Raw genomic sequence first — 21,467 nt, forward strand, 5'->3', positions numbered from 1 at the left:
TACTTGTCAGCAGGTGTTTTCAGGTGTCATTGACTCTCTGCCTATGGATAATTTAAACTTGTTAAATCGGGAATAAAACAAGAGGAAACCAATCTGCATGTTCCTTCAATATTCTTCTTCCCTCCTGATACACAACCTCACCTCTCCACTCGTAATAGTTTCCTCATTTATTAAAATTTATTCCCCACTATAAACACAGTATATGCCACCTAAATATTGCCTCTGTATTCAAACAGTGAAATAAATATCAGTGGTTCAGTTTTCCTTTCCTTCCCACTTTTGGGAAAACGGTTTTTGGCTCTCACACAGACCTAGAGATGACAAGTTATTCATTCTCACACCAAGCACACCTCCAAATGAGGATCAGGAAAACAACTCTGCACATCCATATCAGCTGCCCAGTGTTAGATGTGCAGTAGCATTGGTTTATTCAAAGCCACAATCCACTTCAGAGCAGGAACCAATTCCCTTTTTTATACAGGTATAACATCAGGGAGTTTACATTTGCAGGGATCTACATACAGGCTGTTTATAGCATGCAAAGGATGCAGTGGAATATTAAAATTTCACACACATGTGCTTTTGGCTCTATTATAATTTCATTAACAATATATAGTAGAGAACTGTGTCAGTCATTCCTGAACAACACTGGGATGCATGATGACAACACTAGATGACAACTAGAGGCCATCCACTCAATGACAAAATCCAAAATATCTTTGAAGGCTTCAGGTTAAAAACTCCCAGTTACCAATGAAGTTCTATTAAACTCTTCTTCCCCAATTCAGAGTCAAGTAACATGGTGGATTTCGCCTCAATTCTTACAGTTGTTTCAGGATGCAGCAAGCTTGAATCCTGTAATTGAGACATGGATTTGAGACTATTTTCATGGTTATATTTGAGTACAAATACTCACTACATGATCTTTCACTGTATTACCTACAAAGCCATTTGGCTACAGGTCAGACAGCAAAGCTTCAAGGTACCTCCCTGCATAAATAACAGGAAAGGGGAAGAGAGCTGAACATAATTTACTATGGGTTTAATTTTCTATTTCCTTAATAATTGGTTGATAAATGAAAAAGGGGAACATTTTATTGATATCCGATCTTTTCATCCTTCTATTAAACAGTAACTGAAAAGTTTTACATTAAAAAACCCTCAGGAGTGTGCTACTACTTCTATCAATAAAATATTGAAGGAAAACGGCAAGTTTCACTTCCACTTGACTGTTCTTGGGCCACTATAACACATGGTAAAGAACTACAGCAAACCACATTAAGTTTCCCTAAAGGCTAAGGAATGAGTACATTTTTAAAAATTATTCTTCTGAAGTTTTTTGATTAGGTGGTTATGCTTGAAAACCTTGTACTTCATTCAGGAATAAAACATTAACAGATTTTTCTTGTTAAAACTATTTTTTAAAAATAAATATTTGTTTTGGCCACAGAATTTGCTGTTAAATACAGCTTTTAACTAACCAATAGCTGAGCTTGACTGGACCAGCTATCAACAACAAAAGAAGCAAAAACTCTGGAATAAGGAAGCCAGAGCTACCTAATTCCTAGACAGATGGCAATAGAAACTTGGTGGATGGGTATGAATTTTTAGAATTCCAATATTGGCAAGGCAGGGGAAGCCTCCTAAGCCCAAGTGCAGGCAGCACACATCCCCCTAAGCTTGGCCTGTCAGGCAAAGCAGGGCACATGGGCCACAAATAAAAGCAAACTTGTGGCTCACTTGCACCCTCCCAAGCAGCAGAGCAAACAGAACCATTGCCAAGGCTTTCCTCTCTCAGTTCCAGGCATGTGCAGCTGGCACCAGTGTGCTCCTCTCATGCACCAAAGGCAGCAGATGGAATGAATTACATATTTCAACAGCCTTTGACATCATATCAAACACCTTGGCTTTTAGTTTGAGAAGAGTAACTCCTGGGATTTTTTTTTTCCTGCTTTCACCATCCAAATAAAAGTCACACACAGTTATTTCCTTCTTCATAGGACAATGCAGCCACGCCATATGCTGCCGACCTGCAAGTCTTGCATAGTGAAACAGTGCAACAATAGCAAAATAAAATGATCTGAGTTTGGCTTTGTGATTAAGGCATCACTGCGCAATGAGTTACAGATAACGAACAGAGCTTCAAATCACAGGACAGGGCAGTTTGAGTTGGAAAGGGCCTTAAAAATCACCCATCTCCTCCTCTACCTTCCCCACCACAGACAAAAACATCTACCAAAGCCCACGGCATTGTAGAAATTATGGGGTGTTCAGTGCTTTTCTAAACCAAAGAGAACTCAAGCCTCTAAACCTTGGCAAAACTTATCAGCTGTATTTAGGAAACATCATCAATTGATTTTAGTTTGCTAAATTTCCTAGTTGTAGCTACCTTGTGTATGTGCACTACTCAGGGAGATGGGGACCTGTCTTGGTGGTGACAGTGCCAGTGCTGCTGGGAACAGCACAGCTAAACATGCCCCCCAGGGTATTACTTTCATCCAGGAAAAGTAAAATCCCCTCCAGGCACCACATTCAGCTGGAAGCCTGTTCCTGAACTGCATCAGAGGAAGCCTGGCTGCTCACATCTGTGACTCTAAGTCCAAGGAGAGGCTGGACCACAAGCCTGTTCCAGCACCTGAACTTCCATCACTTGCTTGCTTTGCTCTCTCCCAGAGCAGCTGTCAGACAGACCTACACACATGTCTGAAACATCTTCCACTGTGCCCTTCCTCCTCCCCAGCCTACAAAACTGTGCCTCTGCCTGACTCAGACACCATCCAGAGGCTGCTTCAGCAGAGGGCAGAGTCAGAGTCCATCCTGAGGCGAGCCAAGCTGGAAGGCACCATGGCTGCACAAAGCCAGGACATCACCTCACCTCATTTCTCTGAAGACCTCGAAGTTTTATCAAACTGATAAAAGTTCTCCTACCCTCAGATGCTTACAGGTCTTGTGTTTTCCTGGAGCAAGCTACCAAGAGCCTCTTGGCTTTTATGTTAACAATCATTTCTTCCAGTCTCAGGTTTTCAGCAGATCAAGTGAATGTACCGTGTTCTGACCTTGGTTCCTTCCCCTTCTGCTAAAGTGGGATCAATGCTGGCTATTCTGCCTCTTTCAGATAACAAAGGTTATTCTGCCTTTTTCAGGCTCTATCAGACCCATATCCTCCCACAACTTCTTCGCTGGAAATTCTGCATGTACAAGTGACTTTTATCCTGGCCAGCTCAATACTGCTTTGAAATACACTACCTGATAGCACCAACAGTGATGAAAATCTCTTTAGCCCTGGTAATATATGAAATGAGGAAAGAGAAAACCAAGTATGATATCCTCACTCTCCTGCTCCTCCCATTAGTTTATTAATGTTCAATAATTTTAATAACACTCACATTGAGCCTAACAATCCTTTTTTTTTTTTAATCCCAGTTTAACAAAGAGAAACATTCAAGCTACAATACTTATTTTTCTCTTCTCCACACATTTTTTCTTCAAAACCAGTTTTTGTAATTTCTATTGGGGAAGAAGATTGTTCCCTTATCAACTGAAAAAAAGTTTGACATATCCCTAAGAATTTTCTCTCTCAAAATCTGCTGTCTTAATGGAGTCAGTAAATTGATAGTCTGCTGCAGTTCCATGTGGAATTAGGAGCTCCTATGTATCTAATTCATTCCAAAGGGTGCCCTTTTATTCCAGCTTTGTTCAAAACACTGTCTCACTTTGCTTCTTCCTAATTATTGTATGCGTCTGAAATACACCTCCCTCCCCAGCTTCTCCTCTTTCTTGCAAGAGGGACAGCTGAGAGAGACAGGGGTTTTCTGACAAAGATGAACTGCTTCAATTCATCTCAGTTGTCTGCTATCCTAATCTCTCAATTTCCTTAAATCAGCCACTCAAAGTGAAGAGACTAAAATGCTTACAGACACAGAATAAGGAAGAAAAGAGCCCAGAACACACAACAATGGAACAAAGAAAATAGATTGCTATGTTAAAAAAAATAAAGCATCAACTCAGCCTATAGAGCCAGGCAGAAATAAACAGAATGGATTTCAGAACTTAAATGACAACAAGGCAGAGCAAGATGCGGTTCTCAATCTGTACATTCATGGCAATTTTACTTAAATAAAAGCAAAGTACTTACTGGTACTTTGTCATCACCACTGCATCAAAATAAACTGATCTTAGCCTTCATGTTCAGCACCACATTAATCTAATTTATTTGCTAATTTCTACGTAGTACATAACACATGATGCAGTTTAAGATGTCATTGAAAGAGAAAACAACTGCCATGTCCGGTTTTCGGCTGTTTGGAGGGCCTGGAAAGGCCCGAGGTGGCCTTGGGGCAGCCCACGTATCAAAGGACGAGAATAGGCTTCAGTTCTTCTTTCGGTCTCTGTGTTTATTAATTGTTTATCTAAAAGATTTTCTTTCGGCCCGACAGAGGTCTGCTCAGCAGCCAGCCATGAGCACACTGTCCCCCCTCCAGGGCGGTCACCTATCTTTATACCCAAAGTTGTGTATACAATATTTATCATTTTTCCCCAATACCTTTCACCCTTATTGCCCGGTGCACTTTTAGTAATGACCAATCCCAAAGTGCCACCATCACCACAGAAGATGGAGGAGAAGAAGAAGAAGGACAGGACACGCCCCAGTTCCTCCATCTTACTTCTCTAAACCCCCCTGTACATAAATCCTAAACCCTGTGTCTCACCCTCTAATTAACTAATCCCTTCACCATTCACCCCAGTGAAGTCCTCCTATCCTCATACAGGTGTCGTCTCCCGTGTAGGATCAAAGTCCAGCCACCAGACACTTCTGGCAACATTCCAGGACTCCCGAGCCCCCCAAGGGTGGTCTCGGTGGCTCGACACCTCAGTCCTGAGGTGCTGAGATCCCACACTGCCACACAGTTTTTAATTTAAATTGTGGATGTGGCAGTGTATCCTGTTCCTTTCCTGACAGTCAAACACAGAGATGCACTTTTTTCTTTGCTGTTGATCAATTAAAATCACCAGCTGTTTATGCAGAACTGCTGGCAACCTTGCAAGTGTCATTTCTCTTCCTAAGCCTCATGAACTTGATTCACCCATTTGTTTAAAGGTACAACAAGCTAACAATGGGAATGCTTTAGTTGTAAGTACATAAAGACACTCAAGGAACAGTCCCTGCTCATGCAAAGCTTCAACTGCAAAGAATGACACCTGCTAAAGAGCACTGCATCAAGCTCTACAAGTAGAAATTCATGTGAAAGTCTTTAATTGCCAGAACAAACTAAACCTTTCAGCTTGCTAATTAGTTCAACTCATACTGTCTAAGGCATAACACCTGGGGCTTGTTACAGGCAAATTTTAAAGGTGTAACAAGTCTGTACAGGTGTGCAAACAAACTATAAAGTTGTGCTGCTTTCCTCCACACATAGGAAGTAAGCTTTTTAGCACATTTTGTTGTTATCCACATTTGATCCTTAACTTAAAATGGTTGCCCTTGCTCTTAGCTGCAGCTTTCCAGTGATGCTGAGGTCATTGTCAGGTGTATAAAGCACTCTGATTCTTAGGTTAAAAAACCATAATTAACCCAGTCTTTTAAATAATATTGACAGAAAAGGGAGAAGCACAGTGTGATGGAGGTCAGAAATCAATGCAGACCAGTGAACCCATACACAACACTGCTTATTTTAATTTTTGATATTTATAACAAGAACACATTAGTGATTTAGAAGCCTCATCCTTCTTTCATGGGCAAAACTCTGATTCTAAATGAATTGTCCATGATTGTACTCCTTTTTCTTTTCCTAACCTTTCATTAGAAATATATGCACAGTTTTAAGCGTATCTTTCAGAAAGTTACAGAAGAATGACTATCCCATTTACTTATGCCCTGAGATCCTCACTACTACTCAGAATATTTAAGGTAATCATAAAAGATTGTTTAAAAGTTCCTAAAAGTTGTTATAATTGGCAGTCCTGGTCAGGCACAGCCAAGCAATGCCATCAATTCATTCACACCATACATACTCTCATATGCAACAACCTGTGGCACAGGCATCACAGTTACTACTTCCCCATTACTATGGAGGGCATTTATCCCATTTTTGAAATGCACAGCAACTTAGTTTTCCAAAAATCATCCACTGTGTTCCATTGCCTCTTGGTAACAGTTCACTGTCAAGTCATGGACATTGAAACTTTTAAACTGCGCCCATGCTGGCTGCACATTTGCTGTTTACTGCCAGGTGCTATCTGGAAGGCAGCTCTGCTCCATCCAAAACAGGCTCATACTAACACCCCCCCCTTGCCATGCACAGCCCTCACTAGGAGCAGTTGTTCAGATCAAACCTGCCAGGAAAATAATCTACAAACACCAAAGGTTTAGGTCCAAAGAGGAGACAGAGGAGTCCTTTGGCTTTATTCCAATAAAGGGAGAGGTCATGGGGCATTCTCCTGGGATCTCTCAGATTTTTGGAGGACACAGCCTCCTTTCCATCCCAATTTCCCAGCTGCATTTCCCTTCTCTCTTTCCATTGGCTGAGGTACTTGAGAGGTACAGATTTCCCCTCATGTATTACCCTCCCTTTTATTTTTTAATTCTTACAGAATTTAGGCGTTTTTCTTCCCCATTGTTTCTCCCACCTTGCCATGTCTAATTTCATTTATCAGCAAACCTAAAGTTTATTTGTAAAAGCATATATCTTTTTCCATTCATCAATCAGTGGAACCTTTGCCATTGTTTTTTATCTCCCAGTGCTAGATTTACCTACCAGCAGACACACAGCTTGTTTGTAAAGACAAATCCACTATTCCTCTCAAACCTGGCAGCCTGGCCAGATGAACTTGAGAAACCCTGACCTACACACCAAGCTCCAAACCCTCCTCCTTCGTGGGGCTGTGTCACTGCCAGGGATGCCTGTAACACAGCTCCAGGGAGGCACTGGAGCAGCCAGGATCCCTGTCTCACAGCTGCATGGATGCAGCAGGAGGACACATGGCACACAGAGTGGAGCACATGGTGCCTGTCTGTCTCAAAGCTGATTATTCTGATGTGCTCTGACAGGAGCTCCAGCAAAGCCATACCCTTTTCAAAGGCTCCCTTGCTGAGTGAAAGTCAGCAGATGTGGCAGTGGAACAGCATTTGGAAGGACAGAGAAGCCAGGCATGGAGACTGTTCTCTCCCTGCTCTGACACAAACACACAGCAGACACCAAGTGGAACCTCCTCCTGTAAGCCCAGTTCTTTGGGGAAAGAGCTGGGCAGCAGGGAAAGCCAGAATGATAAATTCCTGCCACTCCCCTTCTGTCTATAAAATAAACTGGGAAGGAAGCTCACGGCAGTGCCAGCAACCTATCATGAACTAGGTGATGGAAAACAGACACCAGCAGGCAAAGATGGCACTTGAAAGACACTTTCAAAGATAATGTACAGTTACAATAGTGATCCACAGCACTGAGCAATTATACCTGTCAGATGACTAATTGGTGATGAGCACCACATGATGGAGTGAAGCTGTTTGACAATAACTGTCAGCATTATCACAAACAAAAAGCACCAGCTACATCCACAACAATCCCATCCAGCATTTTAATGAGGGAGCTGGGACAAGACTTCAAAATATTCTGCAAGACTGAGGTCAAGTGACAAGTGATTTCATTTCAGGCTAAAAACCTTTGTAATAATTTATTTGCTGGTACTTTTTTGTTGCACTCAGATAGAAAACAAATCAGTTTCTTGCTAGGAAAAGCAATCTAATCTAACCATATGCAGCACTTTGGTCTGAACTTGGACAAATACTCTCCTCCTCAGATCATAAAGGAAAATTATTTCTATCTATCTAGGATAAAGGAGGTTTTTTGACCTTAACCTCAAAGTCCTCTTTATAAACCTACTTTTATAATTTTAATCAAATTCATTCACCCCCACATACTGCAACATGAATCTAATCACTTGCTTTGCAAGTTTAGTACCCAGAGACAGTACAGAAGTTCTAACAGCTGTTAGAAAAACATTGCAGCCTCTGACTTTTTTTACTGGAGTTACTGCAGCCAAAGTTTGCTGTAAATTGATGATGAAGCTGAATTAGATGTTAATATGCAGCTTGATATATTATTCATGAGAATGAGTCACAGACCTAATTAGAAACATGACAAGAAAAGCTTTTGAATCCACAATCCGGATTCTCCCTGACATGAAAGATTTGACATGTGAATACATTTTCACTTACTGAGAGAAAAGAGACAAATGACCTTTCACATCTAAGCACAAAAACGTCATGCTGGAGATGCAGAACTTGCCTGAGAGTTTGGAGGAAAAAAAGGATCCAATTTGATATAAAAGAAGGCCGTCAAAAATGTGATTTATCCTTTGATGGAGCATCTATGTGCTTACAAAACATCCATTCCATGTACCTTCCCACAGACATTAAATAGAGGCTTTAGAACCCTCTGCCAGGTGATCCATCTGGGGCTCCAATAAGGTGACACAGGACATGTCCCATGAAGGCATTTAGGCCTGATAAGTGGAATTTTGAGACAAATTACTGCTGTTACTTTTTTTTTTTGTACATTTGGGTAAATTACTCCTTATCTCATTACCCAAAAATTGGATGATTTAATTTATACATCTATTTTAATCTCACAGTCATATTCTAAGCCTAGAAGAGACCACATTTCAGATATAAAAAGATGAAGGTATCTCTGGATAAATCTGAAATAAATATGGTCTGGCAGGCAGAGAAGGAATATTATGGGAAACATTTTCTTCAGCTTACAAAACAAGCCACCACAATATACTAATGAGCTGTCAGGATGAAAGAAAGTACTTTAAACAAACTATTTTAACTTAGATGGCAATTAGTGTGACCCTTACAGTACACATGGAAAAAATGAAAGACTCTCATTCCCACCCAATATTGATCTGCCCCTGGTAAAAGCAAAGGTTACCCCAATGTAAACAAGGCTGCCAAGGAAAACAAACTCAAGTGGCACATGAGCTACTGGGAGTTTTTCCAGACTTCACAACAGTGGGCAAGAAAAGTCATTACTAATAAGCAGCCAACAGCTTTGCACTCAGATGTCTGTGTATGAGGGCATCACTAAAGGAGACAGAAAGGAAGAGGTCAGGATGTACTCACTTCTAAAATTAATAATTCATTAAAAATTTCACTTGAGAGAGATGTTCCAAAAAATAAAAAACCCAACAACTTAGAGTGCAACACCTCAGAAACAATGTTGTCCACGTCCTTACTTGTGAGCTCTGTGTAAAACACACAATCACAAGGAGATTTCACTCACCCAAGTTGCTTTTGTCTCCTGTAAGCAAGCCAAGAAAACATGAGCCCTGCAATAAGGATAAGCAGCCATTTCCTTCTGAGATATTTTTAAGCAGCATTATTTGTCAGCAGGTCAAAATCATCTACTGGTAGTGCCAGTCATCCCACCTGAAGGCACCAAGGAGCAAACAAGGGCTAATTGGATAAAAGCTACAAATAATTAACAATTGTCTCAAACAACAATTGTGATACCTGGCCTTGGAATATTTTTAACAGTTTCAAACTAAAAAATTAATTACAACCTTTCATAATCTGTCATTGTTCAGGGACATGCTAATTTCCATTCTTAGTGAAAACAAGCTTGTTTAATTCAATGAAATTTGTATTTTTGAGGAAAATGTGGAAGATATTAAAGAACACATTTTTTGAGTTTGTAAATGAAGACATTTTACATCTTCAGCCACTGCTCCTGAGATCACTGGTATGTTCATGCTCCAGAGGTAGATTTTGAACAAATTGAAAAGCCATAGTTTAATGATAAAAGCCTCAACTAAAGAAAGATCATGAAACAAGAGAGAAAAAAACCACACAAAACGAATCAGAAAAGTATATCAAGACTTGACAACTTAAACCCTATGAGCTCAGTTTCAAAGTCTTTGCCATCAAGCTGTAACATCCACCAAACACAACTCCCCCAACGGATGTAAGTCTTCACAGGGCTTATTGAAGATGAAAGCAGCAGCTCACGCCCTTGACATGGCCACGAACAGAAAACAAACCTCTATCTGCCACTGCTCAGAGACCCACTCAGTCTAGAGAGGGAGCTCTTGAAACATTGCCTCTCTATATTCTTCTCAGCTCACTTGACATTCCAGTAGTTAACAGCTACAGAAAAAAAAAAAGAAAACAACCCACAACATCCTAGGAAAGGGATTTTTACAAGTTTGCTTTGCTAGTATGTTTACACAGAATTTACTTCAAAGGCTCGTAAGATAAAGGTTTCAAAGAAGCAATGTTCTGCTCAGGAGGTTGTTTGTTATGGCCGCTTTCAAACTAAATAATAAAAACCCTACTAGCTGATGGCCATGTGCTAGAAGTTACACTAGACAAATGTGGCAAAGCTGCTGCAGAGCCTGGTGCTCCTCCATTTCTTTCTCCTAGCAGTCCGTCATTTCCCCTCCTTCACTGACTGTCTCAAGAGATGGAAGAAGGGCAGACTGACAATACAGTGAGTCTGTTGTATCTTAAACCAAAAAAAGTTTAAAACTCTTCTCCCTCTGTTCCTATCCAATTGCTTCATTTATTTTTTTTTAATCTCCACCCCTACACTCATTTCTGGGCTTGAATGGTACAAAGGAGTCAAACCCCAAGAGGGAATATAGGCACACAAGAGCATCCACGAGAGGCACATTGCAGATTCTGTGCCTACAGCACTCAAACAAGAATTCCTGCTTCTCCCAAGAGAAGGGTGAAAAACAAGAACTTGGGGTGTTCTTAGGCTAAGGGGGGTTTGTGTTTTTTTGACATGTGTGTTGGGTTTGGGTTTTTTTTTTGCTACTAACAACAGCAAGGTAACTTCAAGGGAAGAACCCTAAAACATTCTTAGATTTATCAAGCTACTGGAATAGTAAGCACCAGTACAACAGCTCTGACTTGCTTGAGTATGGAAGTGTATTAGAATGTCTAAGTGAACATGAACCTCAATTTATTCTTAACTTGTTCCCCCTTCCCCAGAAAACATTCCAGTCTATTTTCACTCTCAGCAAGGCAGAAAAAAATGAAGTTAGATAATTGTACAAGTACTACCTCACAGGTTCTTGAGCACAAAGGAGTGTCTACACAGCATAAACCATGGGTGTTTTGCTTGAATTAAATAGAGGAATTCTTTTTACTAGAGTTCATAAAGATATGTTCGAGGAAAGAAACAAGAATAGGACAAACAGGCAGTAGGAATGTAACTGCCTTACACTTTCTTGATTTAAATAATGGATAGACCTCAACCCAAAGCACCAGGACTGATACAATCAAACATAGCATGACAACAGACTTTAAAACAAAATGTAAATTTTCCCTGTAACGGACAGGAGGGCAAAACTAAGTAGGAGTATTTCCCATTTGCTTAGTCTGTGGGTCTGAGCAGTCCATCACACTCGTTTCTCCAGCTGCAAACCCCCACCCAGTGAAGTATTTCAGAGCTAGCTCACCCGACCTCTATGGGCAGCTTCATGCAAGCTCCACTTTGCTCCCCTCTGTTTGGATATCACAGTGACTCTGTTTGCCAAACTGGACTCCAGTCAGGGAGACTCCTTATGCCCCAAGAGAACCTGGGGTGATGTAAAGCACCCCTTCATTAATCAAGGAGAAGTTCTCAGCACAGGCGTCAGTTCTAATGGAGATACACGAACTGAAATTAATAGTGAAAGGAGTAACAGCTACAAACAACTGAGCCTTTACAGCAACGAAAATGACATTTATTTACAAAACAAACAGAACAGCAACAGAGCTCGATGTTTGACTAAAAATGAAATATATACATGTTTTGATTGAAGTGATCTCTTTGAAACAGTGATATTGACAGAGATAGCCCTAAACTGTGAAACTTTGTATTTCTCAGTTTCTGGTAACTGCCCATGCTTATTTAAAAGTCAGTTACTCACTGGGACAAAAATCCCAACATGGAAAGCAACCCCCGTGTAAGGAAAAGTCACTAAAGACCTTCTCTTCCCCCACACCCCAACCTTCTGGCAATAAGGAAGCACATATAAATACAGATAAAAATTCAGCGATGCATCTCATTCAACAGACCAATCCAGAGCATTTGGCAAAGAAGTTAGAGATTAGAAATCATACTTTGACCATGCTGCATAGAAAATTCAGACTTTTAGAAGTAGTTTCAATATAAAGCCTCTCTGATAATGCATTCTGTCCCAAAGTAAGCTATTTAAATAAACGAATGGCAATTTCAGCTCTTATAAATTTCCATAGCGCTTAAATTATAAGATTAAACAAACAATCTTCTTTAAGAGTTTAGTGAGAAAAGTTTCTACATCTAATCATTCTAATCCTCTTGTTAATACAGTTTGGTTATATTTAGAGACACCATTTTCCTGATTATCAGATATAACCAAGACTCACAGAAGTGCTTAATCGAGAAAATTCTCCTAGAATTATCAGTCAGCATCACAGGATCTGCTTCAGAACACATTCTAGGCTGTTCAATACAACATCATCCCAGACTGCACTTGCCCTAATTTATTTAAATCAGCTTAATCCCAAATGTTTTACATAGCAGAAGCAAAAAATGTCTCCTCACATGTAGCTAAATCACTATTATACTTGACTGCTCCATAAACACTTGTACATGACAATGCATCTGGCTTGCATTTTTGATCATTTACTTTTCATGTCAACATTTCTTTCAATGTAAGCAGCATTTATGTATGGCCAAGGTCCCACAAAGCAGAGCTTGGCAGCAGCTGGGGCTACTACAGTGCCGTCACAGCCACCTGCCAGTGCAGCTGGCCAAAAGCAAAACAAACAAATAAAAGCAAAAATAAACAAGCCCAAATAGAATTAAAAATCCCAAACAAACAAACAAAAAAAACCCCCAAACACTAAGGGTGACTGACCCATTGGCCTGGTTACTAATAATATAAGAGGAAACCAGCTATTAAAGATGACACCTGGGAGACAAGGAGGCCAGAGCCAATTCCTAGCTATCCCATAACATGCCTTCCTGTGCAAACACAGAGGTTTCAATTGCCCACCTTTCAGAGACTGGAGCTTGCCAGACCAGGTTGAACATTCAGCAGTGTCTACTTGAATTACCTAAAGCTTTCAACCCAGAAGCCCAAGTTCATGAAGTAGGATTCTTCATTTAATTTCCCATATTCAAAATTGATTATTCAGATCTACTCATGAGACAGTTCTCAAGATCTGTTGAGGACATGGAATGGTTTGGAAAGCAAACTAAGGAACAAGGCAGAAAAATTTTACAGGACCAGGGAGAAAACACTAAGGGGGGGAAAAAAGGCAATTGTGTTTTTATTGCACTGTTATTAGCTGTAATTTGTAATTGCTGTGGGGCAGTTACAGTTTTTTCAAGTTGACAACTTAAGTCAAAAGTCTATTATTTCATTCCTGAAGCTGCACACCCAAAATTCTTCAAGTTATTACATCCCAGGTGAACCCTGTATGCAAAACACTTGAAAACACATTCTTTATCAGAAAGAAAAATAGATTTAGCATAGTTGCAAGCACTTTACATATTCACAGAATTCTCAAACTACTAGGTTAATTCCTGAGACTACTTTTATCTTTTGCTCTTGTGCTTGTTGTCGTCTTATTTCATATTCTGTTACTACTTGTAACCTACATTAATCCTATCTCACCGCAGTGCAATAATAACGCAAATAATTACCTAAGGGATGAAAAGAGTGTATTCCTCACTATCTTGCATAAGGATGAAAACAGAACATTTCAGGGACTTGAACAATTCATTTCTCTTAATGGGACAAAAAAAAAAAAAAACCAGCCACAAAAAAAGGAAGTTTCTTTAAACACTCCACAAATTCATTCTAGCTCAACTAAGAAGCTCACAAAGGGCACTAAGCCAGCGAGACACATGCACACCATCACCTAATGTCACAAAAATGAACCTGTTCCTCACTACCAGCCAGTCCACAGACCCAAACTTCTTCCCCTGCCCCATGTGAAAGCAGTGCCAAGGCACAGGGGCCAGGAAGTGCCCCAGATGCAGAGAAAATGCTGCCAGCAGCACTGGCTCAAACGCACTGAAGTTCAGCTGTTGCTGTACGGCAGTTTCTCCACCCTGCTAAACTCATGGTCCTGGCTGCATTTTTCACAACAGCCTCTTCAGTACAGGACCTGGCGCAGTGAAATGTTCTGGAGTTCTGTTTCCTCTCTTCCTATTCCTTTTTCTCTTCTTTAAAACACACAACTTGAGACACCTCAGGAGGCAACATTTAAGTGCAACCAGTTCCCAAAGTGAGCTTGTAAATTATGCTCTATATTTATATTAGGTACTACGGGAATTTCAAGACTAAAACTCTAAACTGTGTTTTTCCAGTTAAAAACATCTGTCAATTACAAAGCTTAAACTTGGCCAGTTTTAACTACAGAGAAGAATACTCTGTCCCAGATCACCATCCAAACCCACCCTTGCTTGTATACAGCTCTTGTAACTTTTGGGTATCGTGACTCCAGATTTAAAATATCCAAGAACAAATAAAAACACTTATGTAAACAAGTGGAAGCAAGTAGAAAGATGTTGGGATTTTTTTCATTTCAGAGGAAGAATTAACACAGCAGTGACAAATCACCTTTCTATTGAAGCAGCTCTCACAGCTAGCACACTTCAGACTGCACCACAAGTAGTTATTAGGTGTGAAATCCAGTTGTTACATGCCACCAATAGCATGTGGATCTGCTATAGTAAAATACCACAGACACATTTTCCTCCCTTTTTCTTTCAGTTCCAAAGACAGTCATAAAACCTGGCTGGCTCCCTGGGTAGCTATGTTAACCCTAAAAACACTGACCAGCAGAAATGATTGCAATCACACCACTACAATCTTCCACAGAGGAGGGCAATCATACAGATCAGTGTATGGTCAAATTGCCCCCTAATTCTCATAAAGTCCATCTACTCTGGATACCCTTACTTTGTATTTCTGTTTCTCAGTCATCACAGCGCTGAGAACTGGAGAAAAAAAAAAAAAAAAAAAAAGAGAAACACGAATAGTCCTTGGGTAAGAGCAATACTGGACTATCAGGAACTAAAAATAGTTTAGAGCATCTGTATCAGGCTTTTTTTTTTTTTTACTCTCTACCAGTGTCCATTTCAGGCATCCTGTTAGTGTGATTGAGGATTTTGCAGCTAAATACAATGAAGTGCAACTTGAGAGGTCTACAAGAAAAAACACCTTATCAGACTTCCCCCCACAAGTGACAGGTGCAAATTACAAAATGAAAGAGTCTAGAGAAAGTATTAAGCCTAATTCTAGAAAAATACAGTATTAGCATCAGATTCCAAGGGGATAGAGATACAAGAACAGCAAGGAAATGGTCCCAGAAATGTTTTCTAGCCTGAAGAGACAAGCTAGGAACAGGAGAGAGACACTTTTTTTACAATGTGTACTTTACTGAATGCAAGAGCTATTGGCCCTTTCAGCTTCTGTTTTTAACAAAAGTACATTAACTTGCGTATGTGAAGACTATAATTGCACTTGAATGTTTTTGAGACAATTTCTGAGCAAAATATAAAGAAACCACATTACATGTCAGTAAATGCAGCATTTAGACTAAGTCCTACCTCATAGTTAAATGTTCAATTCTTCATAAATTGTGATCAAGTCCATGAAAAGCAGTACCTAAACCAGGTAAATCCAACTTACAGCTACTTGTGTAACTAGTATTTTCCACTCTGCTCCCTAGCCCTTCTCTCACCACAGTCCTCAAGCCCTCAGCCAGGCACCACCCAACTTCTCACCTCGCTGTCGATAATCACCAAGCACCTGTTGGTAATTACCGAGCACTTGCCCCACCCACAGCAGCCGTGCAGGTCCCTGACTGCGGGGAAAACAGGGTTGAAGTGCAGACCCCACCCTCCGCCCCAAAAAAAAAAAAAAAAAAAAAAAAAAAAAAAATTACAACTTTGCTAAATAACTTGAGACTAGTAAAAGATACATCAGGACACTGAGAGACTTGTTTACTCCCTTTAGGCCAATCAAGAAAAAGTTCATATCCTTCTCTGCGAAGGGAAGACATGGCTTTTGTTGAAGTAGAAGCATGTTTTATTAGCCCAGCGTCCTTCCACGTTTGTCCTTGCTCCCCAGGAGGCCACTCACCAGGCATACATATACATATATATATATAAATAAATATCTATGTCTGAAACGACAGCTACATGAGTGCATGACTTGCACTGGAGCAGTTTAAGGCATAGTTTTTATTGCTTAAAACCACAGAAATAAGAAGAGACCATACTCTTTAACTGTAACATACTGAGGGGACATCGCAAGTACTTCCACATTTGAGCTCACCACCCTGACTCACATGCCTTGTCCACATTGCCATTATTTCAATAAGATTTGCTTCCTGGACAAGCTGCCAGGTCTCCAGTACCAGTCCTACCTCCCTTCCAGCAGGTGAAAATAGACCAGGCATTGCCTTTGACACCATAAGCATTTAAGACAGCCACAGAGCTTCAAGGGAAAAAGCCACACTTAGTGCCAAGGACAAAGAGATTTGAAGAAACTGGAAGAAGAACATACTGATTGAGGGTCCCAGTTACGTTGAGGCTTAGCCTTTCAAATGTTCATTGCTTTCCTACTGAACACAGCGGGTGAGAAAGCCTAGGCAGAAAAGGGAGGTAGAAGCCATGTAAACATGTAAACAAGCCCATAGCTGTATACAAGGACAGAAGCAGATTCCATCGTCACCAAGCTGAAGAGAGTGGTTTTATTATTAGAAAAAAAACAAAAACATAAAAACCCGACATGTATGTTCTCTCACTACATGTAGACATTACAACAATAACAATGCACTATAACACCACTGCAGTAAAATAGCGAGTTGGAAAAAATAAATAGGGCACAGGTTAATAGTATCCATATCTATCTTTGGAAAGACACGCAACTACAATCTGCACCCCAGCTTATGCTCAGTATTTACTATAATCTCAAACAACAAAAAAGTCGAACTCAACAGATGACTGGTGTTCCAACTTCTGCTTTCCCAACACAGCCAAGGCTGGCAGCAGCCACAGCTCCGCTCCCCTGAGCCCACGCCAGCACGGGACCGGCCGCAGGGGCACAGCCCGGGCCTGAGCCGGGCACCGAAACGCATTTCCCCTCATGTAATGGTAGCCCTGCACTCTTCCACAACTTCTTCACCTCCTCGAGGAGCGAAGCAAGCCTCACCTCGGCGACAAAACCCGGTGCTTAGCAAAGTTTTCCCTTACCAACTTCGAAGAGCCGACTCCGCAGAGCGTCCATCCTGGAGCACCAGCCGCAGCTGCCCCTGCTCTCCTTTCATCCGATACACCTGCGTCCTTTTAAAAGGGTCATTCCCAGCCTGAGAGCCAGTCGGGTCTCAGTAGTGATACGTGATGATGATGATTACAATCACCTGAGGGAAAGCTGGGGCGGCAGATCCCAGGTTTGGCCGGGCCCGTTGGGTGTCCCTGTGCCGTGGGGCAGGCCCTGACTCAGCTCCCTGGTTTGGCCAGGCCCTGGGCAGTGGGGCAGTCCCGGCGCTGGCAGGGCTGGAGGGCAGCCGGGAGCCTTTCCCAGCGCACGGCAGCTGTGCACCTCGTGTGCCTGCTGGACACCTGGCCACCACAGGGGGATCCTGGGGCCGGCATCTCGGGGTTTTTTGCAGCTCGTTTGTCGTAGGTCTGAGAGCAACAAAAGGGCTTTTTATCGCCGCTGCCTGTAGAGCAGAAACTGCTCAGGCCACTTATCCCTGCGATCCTGCCCTGCCCAGATCTGTAATTATTGTTCGAAGCACCCTCATTAGCGTTTTCTATTGACATTTCCATACAAATAGGACTGGGTTCGGTTGTTTTCCTACAAGTTTATGTGCCTAACAGAGATTTCTCTCTAAATTCTTCGCTAAAATTGTGAAGTAATTCAGGAGAAGTTCACCCATGTTCACCTCCAAGACATGATCCCTGCCCACTTCGGTGATGACCATGAACAGAGCAAAAAGCTTCGTAAAATGCAGTCTCAGCTGCGCAGGATGACTGGCCAAGCACACTTCCAACTGCTTGAAGCCTGTGCCCTCGAGTCTCTGCATTTGTCACACAGGACAGGACGCTCACTCAAGATGTAAATGTTTCTCTTCCACCAGCTCAGCTTCTGCTCTACCCACACCTTTAAAATGTCATTTCTTGCCACAAGATACAGGACTGCACCCAAGCAACTCCCAAACACCAAGGTTAAAACGGAGAGGCAGGCAAATTCCCCATGAAGGTCCCTGATGAGCTAGATAATATTGAAGACCATCAAAAATGCATCTGATGCCTCTTCTTGTAGATGATATGGTTAAAGACAACATAGACACAAACAGATACATGCATGGTACATACACGCAGATTTGTTTATTGTCTATATTAGACTTTTCATTTCTGATCTGAAAAGCAGTAATAAATAAACACTTTTGTTCAGGATGCAGAAAGACTGGGTGGATTGGAGAGGCGTTTATAGTTTATTGCAAAATCAGTCTCATGTATGTTCGAGGCCTAGGCAGCCTTTTACGCTTGCATTTCCCTAAACTTTCTAATAGCTAAGTGAAAAAATCTTTTGTTAGTTCACAAAAAAAAAAAAATTGCTGCAACAAAGCAAGAACGCACAGGCCACGAATATGTCCATCTATCTGTAATATTGCTGGATGAAGGCACACTTTTCTAAATACCTACTGGCTTTCGTAACCATAAAAGGTATCATAGATTGGGCTGTATCATGGTTTCCTCATCTTTCTGTTGCACAGAAATCTTGGATTATTTAGAGTGTACATCTGTAATTCTGACATTTTCTGAAATGAAAGAGAAGAAATGGGATAAATTCAGACACCTGAAGATACATACTAAAAAATGGCAGCAGAAAGTGAATAAGTTACCTCTAGTGCTGAAGGGCAATGGATTTAATTTGTCCCTAAGTTGGAATGGATGTCATTCTGTGATAAGGTAAATAAACAAATTGCAGGTAAAATAATTATACACACATCCATGTTGAGACAATCTGACTGGCAAGGTGTCTGGATGTTGTGTGCATAAGAATCTCTAACCAAATACTGAATTCTAATTGACTTTCACAAGTCAATTCATACTGGATTTCACAAAGGCTGTTGTCAATGCTCTGTGGTTGAGCAGCTTATTGAATTAGGAGAAAGTCATTCACTATTCTGAGCAAACTGCTTTCTGAAAGTACAGGTGAAACAGCTAAAAAATCCTATCAAATATGAGTTAGCAGGGAAAGGATGTATAAAAATTCCATTGTAAATAGCAGCATATTGTTCTGATTTTACTTTCATTGTTCTGTAAAATTAGGATGACTTTTATAAGTAATGAACAAATGAATTTCTGTTTATTGAACATAAGAAATGATTTTTTTCTTTACAAATGGCTGCATAGATAAAATACTATTTATATATTTCAGAAAGCTGTGGGAGAGCTGTGGAGAGTTCTGTTTAAATCACCCCAAGTGATTTATAAATCACTTCTAAATTGTTTAAATCATCTTCAGCTCATAAGATAGGAAACTCTTTTTGTTAGAGAAGCAGCTAACTGTGTCTTTTCATACTTGAAATATCTGATGCTTTGAACAATACATGACATTTGAATGCTTATTTTGCACTTGGGATCCAGATCATCTACTAATCTTTAGGGATATTGGGACTTGACATTCAGCTCAGCAGCTTGCTTTATGCAGTAACCAGCTCCAAGCAAGTTAAAGAACATCAGCTGTGAGGGTCACTTCTAAATCTTCCTGTCTCCAAAGTTAAATAATTTAAACAAATCCTATAGATTTGCAATAAGACAAAATATGTATGTTTAAGGAAGCTTTCAGGAATGGCTTAGTGAGATGTAAATTGACTGTGATTGATGGAAATGAAACTAGGTGCTGTGATGGTACCTTTTTGCAATGGAAGTGTGAGCCTGTTGTTACTTAGGAGTGATAGACTTCACTGTCAGGATAAAAAGAGATTCCATAGAGCAAGGAGTTTCTAACAGTGCAAACCAGCACCATTCATCTTGCAAGTCAGCACAGCCTTCAGTCATGTTTCTGTTTCATATTGGATGCTCTCATTACTGTTTTCTTTTCACTGACTCATCTGGCAAATGTGGAGATCCTGAGCAGTTTATAGGAACTAATCCCTCGGGCTAGGAAATACAGCACAAAACAATGCATATCACAGACCCCCTTAATCCTTTTATGACATCCATCTTTAATATGCATCATTATGGCACACAAGAAACCTGACTGCAGAGTAGTCATGCATACAGAGCACATGTCATCAGTTGCTCAAAAGTGGGCCTGTGGGTGTTTCAGGCTGAGTGGGTGGGTGTTTTATTTATCTCATGGATATGACAACTCTCTTTAGTAGTAGGTGAATGCAGTAACTGCTGTTCCACCACTAACATTTGTGTAATGTAGTCAAAGAAAAAAAGGTTTTTTACATTATTTGTTTTTATGTCTTCTGCTCTGTATCACAATGGATTCTGAAAGCCATGGTGCCCTTTTCAACTGTTTTCATTGAAGAGATCTAATAGCACGGTTAACACAGTTGAATTATTTCAGCATGTAAGAAATTTCACTGTTTTCTGCTTTCCAAATTCATTCAATTTATTTTCATCAGGTAGCAGCTTGCTGTCCAGCAAACCAATCTCATTCCATATTGATTTGTGATGAGGCAACAGGGCAAAAGAAAGCAAAAAGAATAGGAAAAAAAGTAGCCAAAAAATGAGAAGCTCTTGACCTCCTTCCTTTATGTGGCAGCCTGGTTTGGCTGAAAGGTGTGTTGTAATATAGATGAAAGTATTCCTCTAATGCAAGGAATATAAATTTATTTCTAGCTCTTCGCAGTGTGGAATTTGTTTTCCAGATTTGGATAACAATTAAAGTTAACAAAAAAAAGATAACAAATCGTGACAGGAGTCATGATTCAGCAGAGAAAGTATTTTCTAGTTGGAAAACCCGTGTGACCAATAGCTGGTGGAAACCAAACACAAGCAGAAGGTTTGTTTGCCCACCCTCTCTCAAGTGCCTCACTCCTGATACGCTCCAGGCTCCAACATTGAGCCCTTGCCTCTGTTCAGAATGGTTTGAGCCTGTGCTGTGCCTGTTTACACAGTTAGTACAACACTCACACTCTGCCAAGGCTGAGCGATTTTCAGCACTGCTGATACTGAAATGCTCTTCAAAGGAAAGGTTCTGATGGTCACAGCTACTGAGGGCAGCTGTGTTACACCACGTCAGAAACATGTCCAACACACTCGAGGGCTTGAAACATGCACATTGGGATTGATGTAAGTTGGTAATGTGGTAACAAATCACTATGTTATGAGAACCAAAATTGCCAGATAACCTTGCTATAATTGCAGGCAGTTTATGTGCAGAAAGTCTAACGTGGAGGGCAAAAGATCATTCAGAAGAAAGATGTTAGGAGCAGTTAGTTCTTTACT

At 40.7% G+C, this 21,467-nt stretch overlaps 1 long non-coding RNA gene across 1 annotated transcript; it reads right to left on the reverse strand.

Moving 5' to 3' along the window:
- Positions 1-411: 411 nt before the first annotated feature.
- LOC135450300 (uncharacterized) lies at positions 412-17,331 on the reverse strand. The gene is made up of 2 exons (XR_010441006.1): positions 17,244-17,331; positions 412-855 (listed from the first exon to the last, which is right to left on the reverse strand). It is a non-coding gene; the product is annotated as an uncharacterized LOC135450300 (long non-coding RNA).
- Between the last annotated feature and the right edge of the window lie 4,136 nt (positions 17,332-21,467).

Source organism: Zonotrichia leucophrys, chromosome 7, assembly GCF_028769735.1.
Source record: "Zonotrichia leucophrys gambelii isolate GWCS_2022_RI chromosome 7, RI_Zleu_2.0, whole genome shotgun sequence".
In the NCBI taxonomy this organism is placed as follows: domain Eukaryota; kingdom Metazoa; phylum Chordata; class Aves; order Passeriformes; family Passerellidae; genus Zonotrichia; species Zonotrichia leucophrys.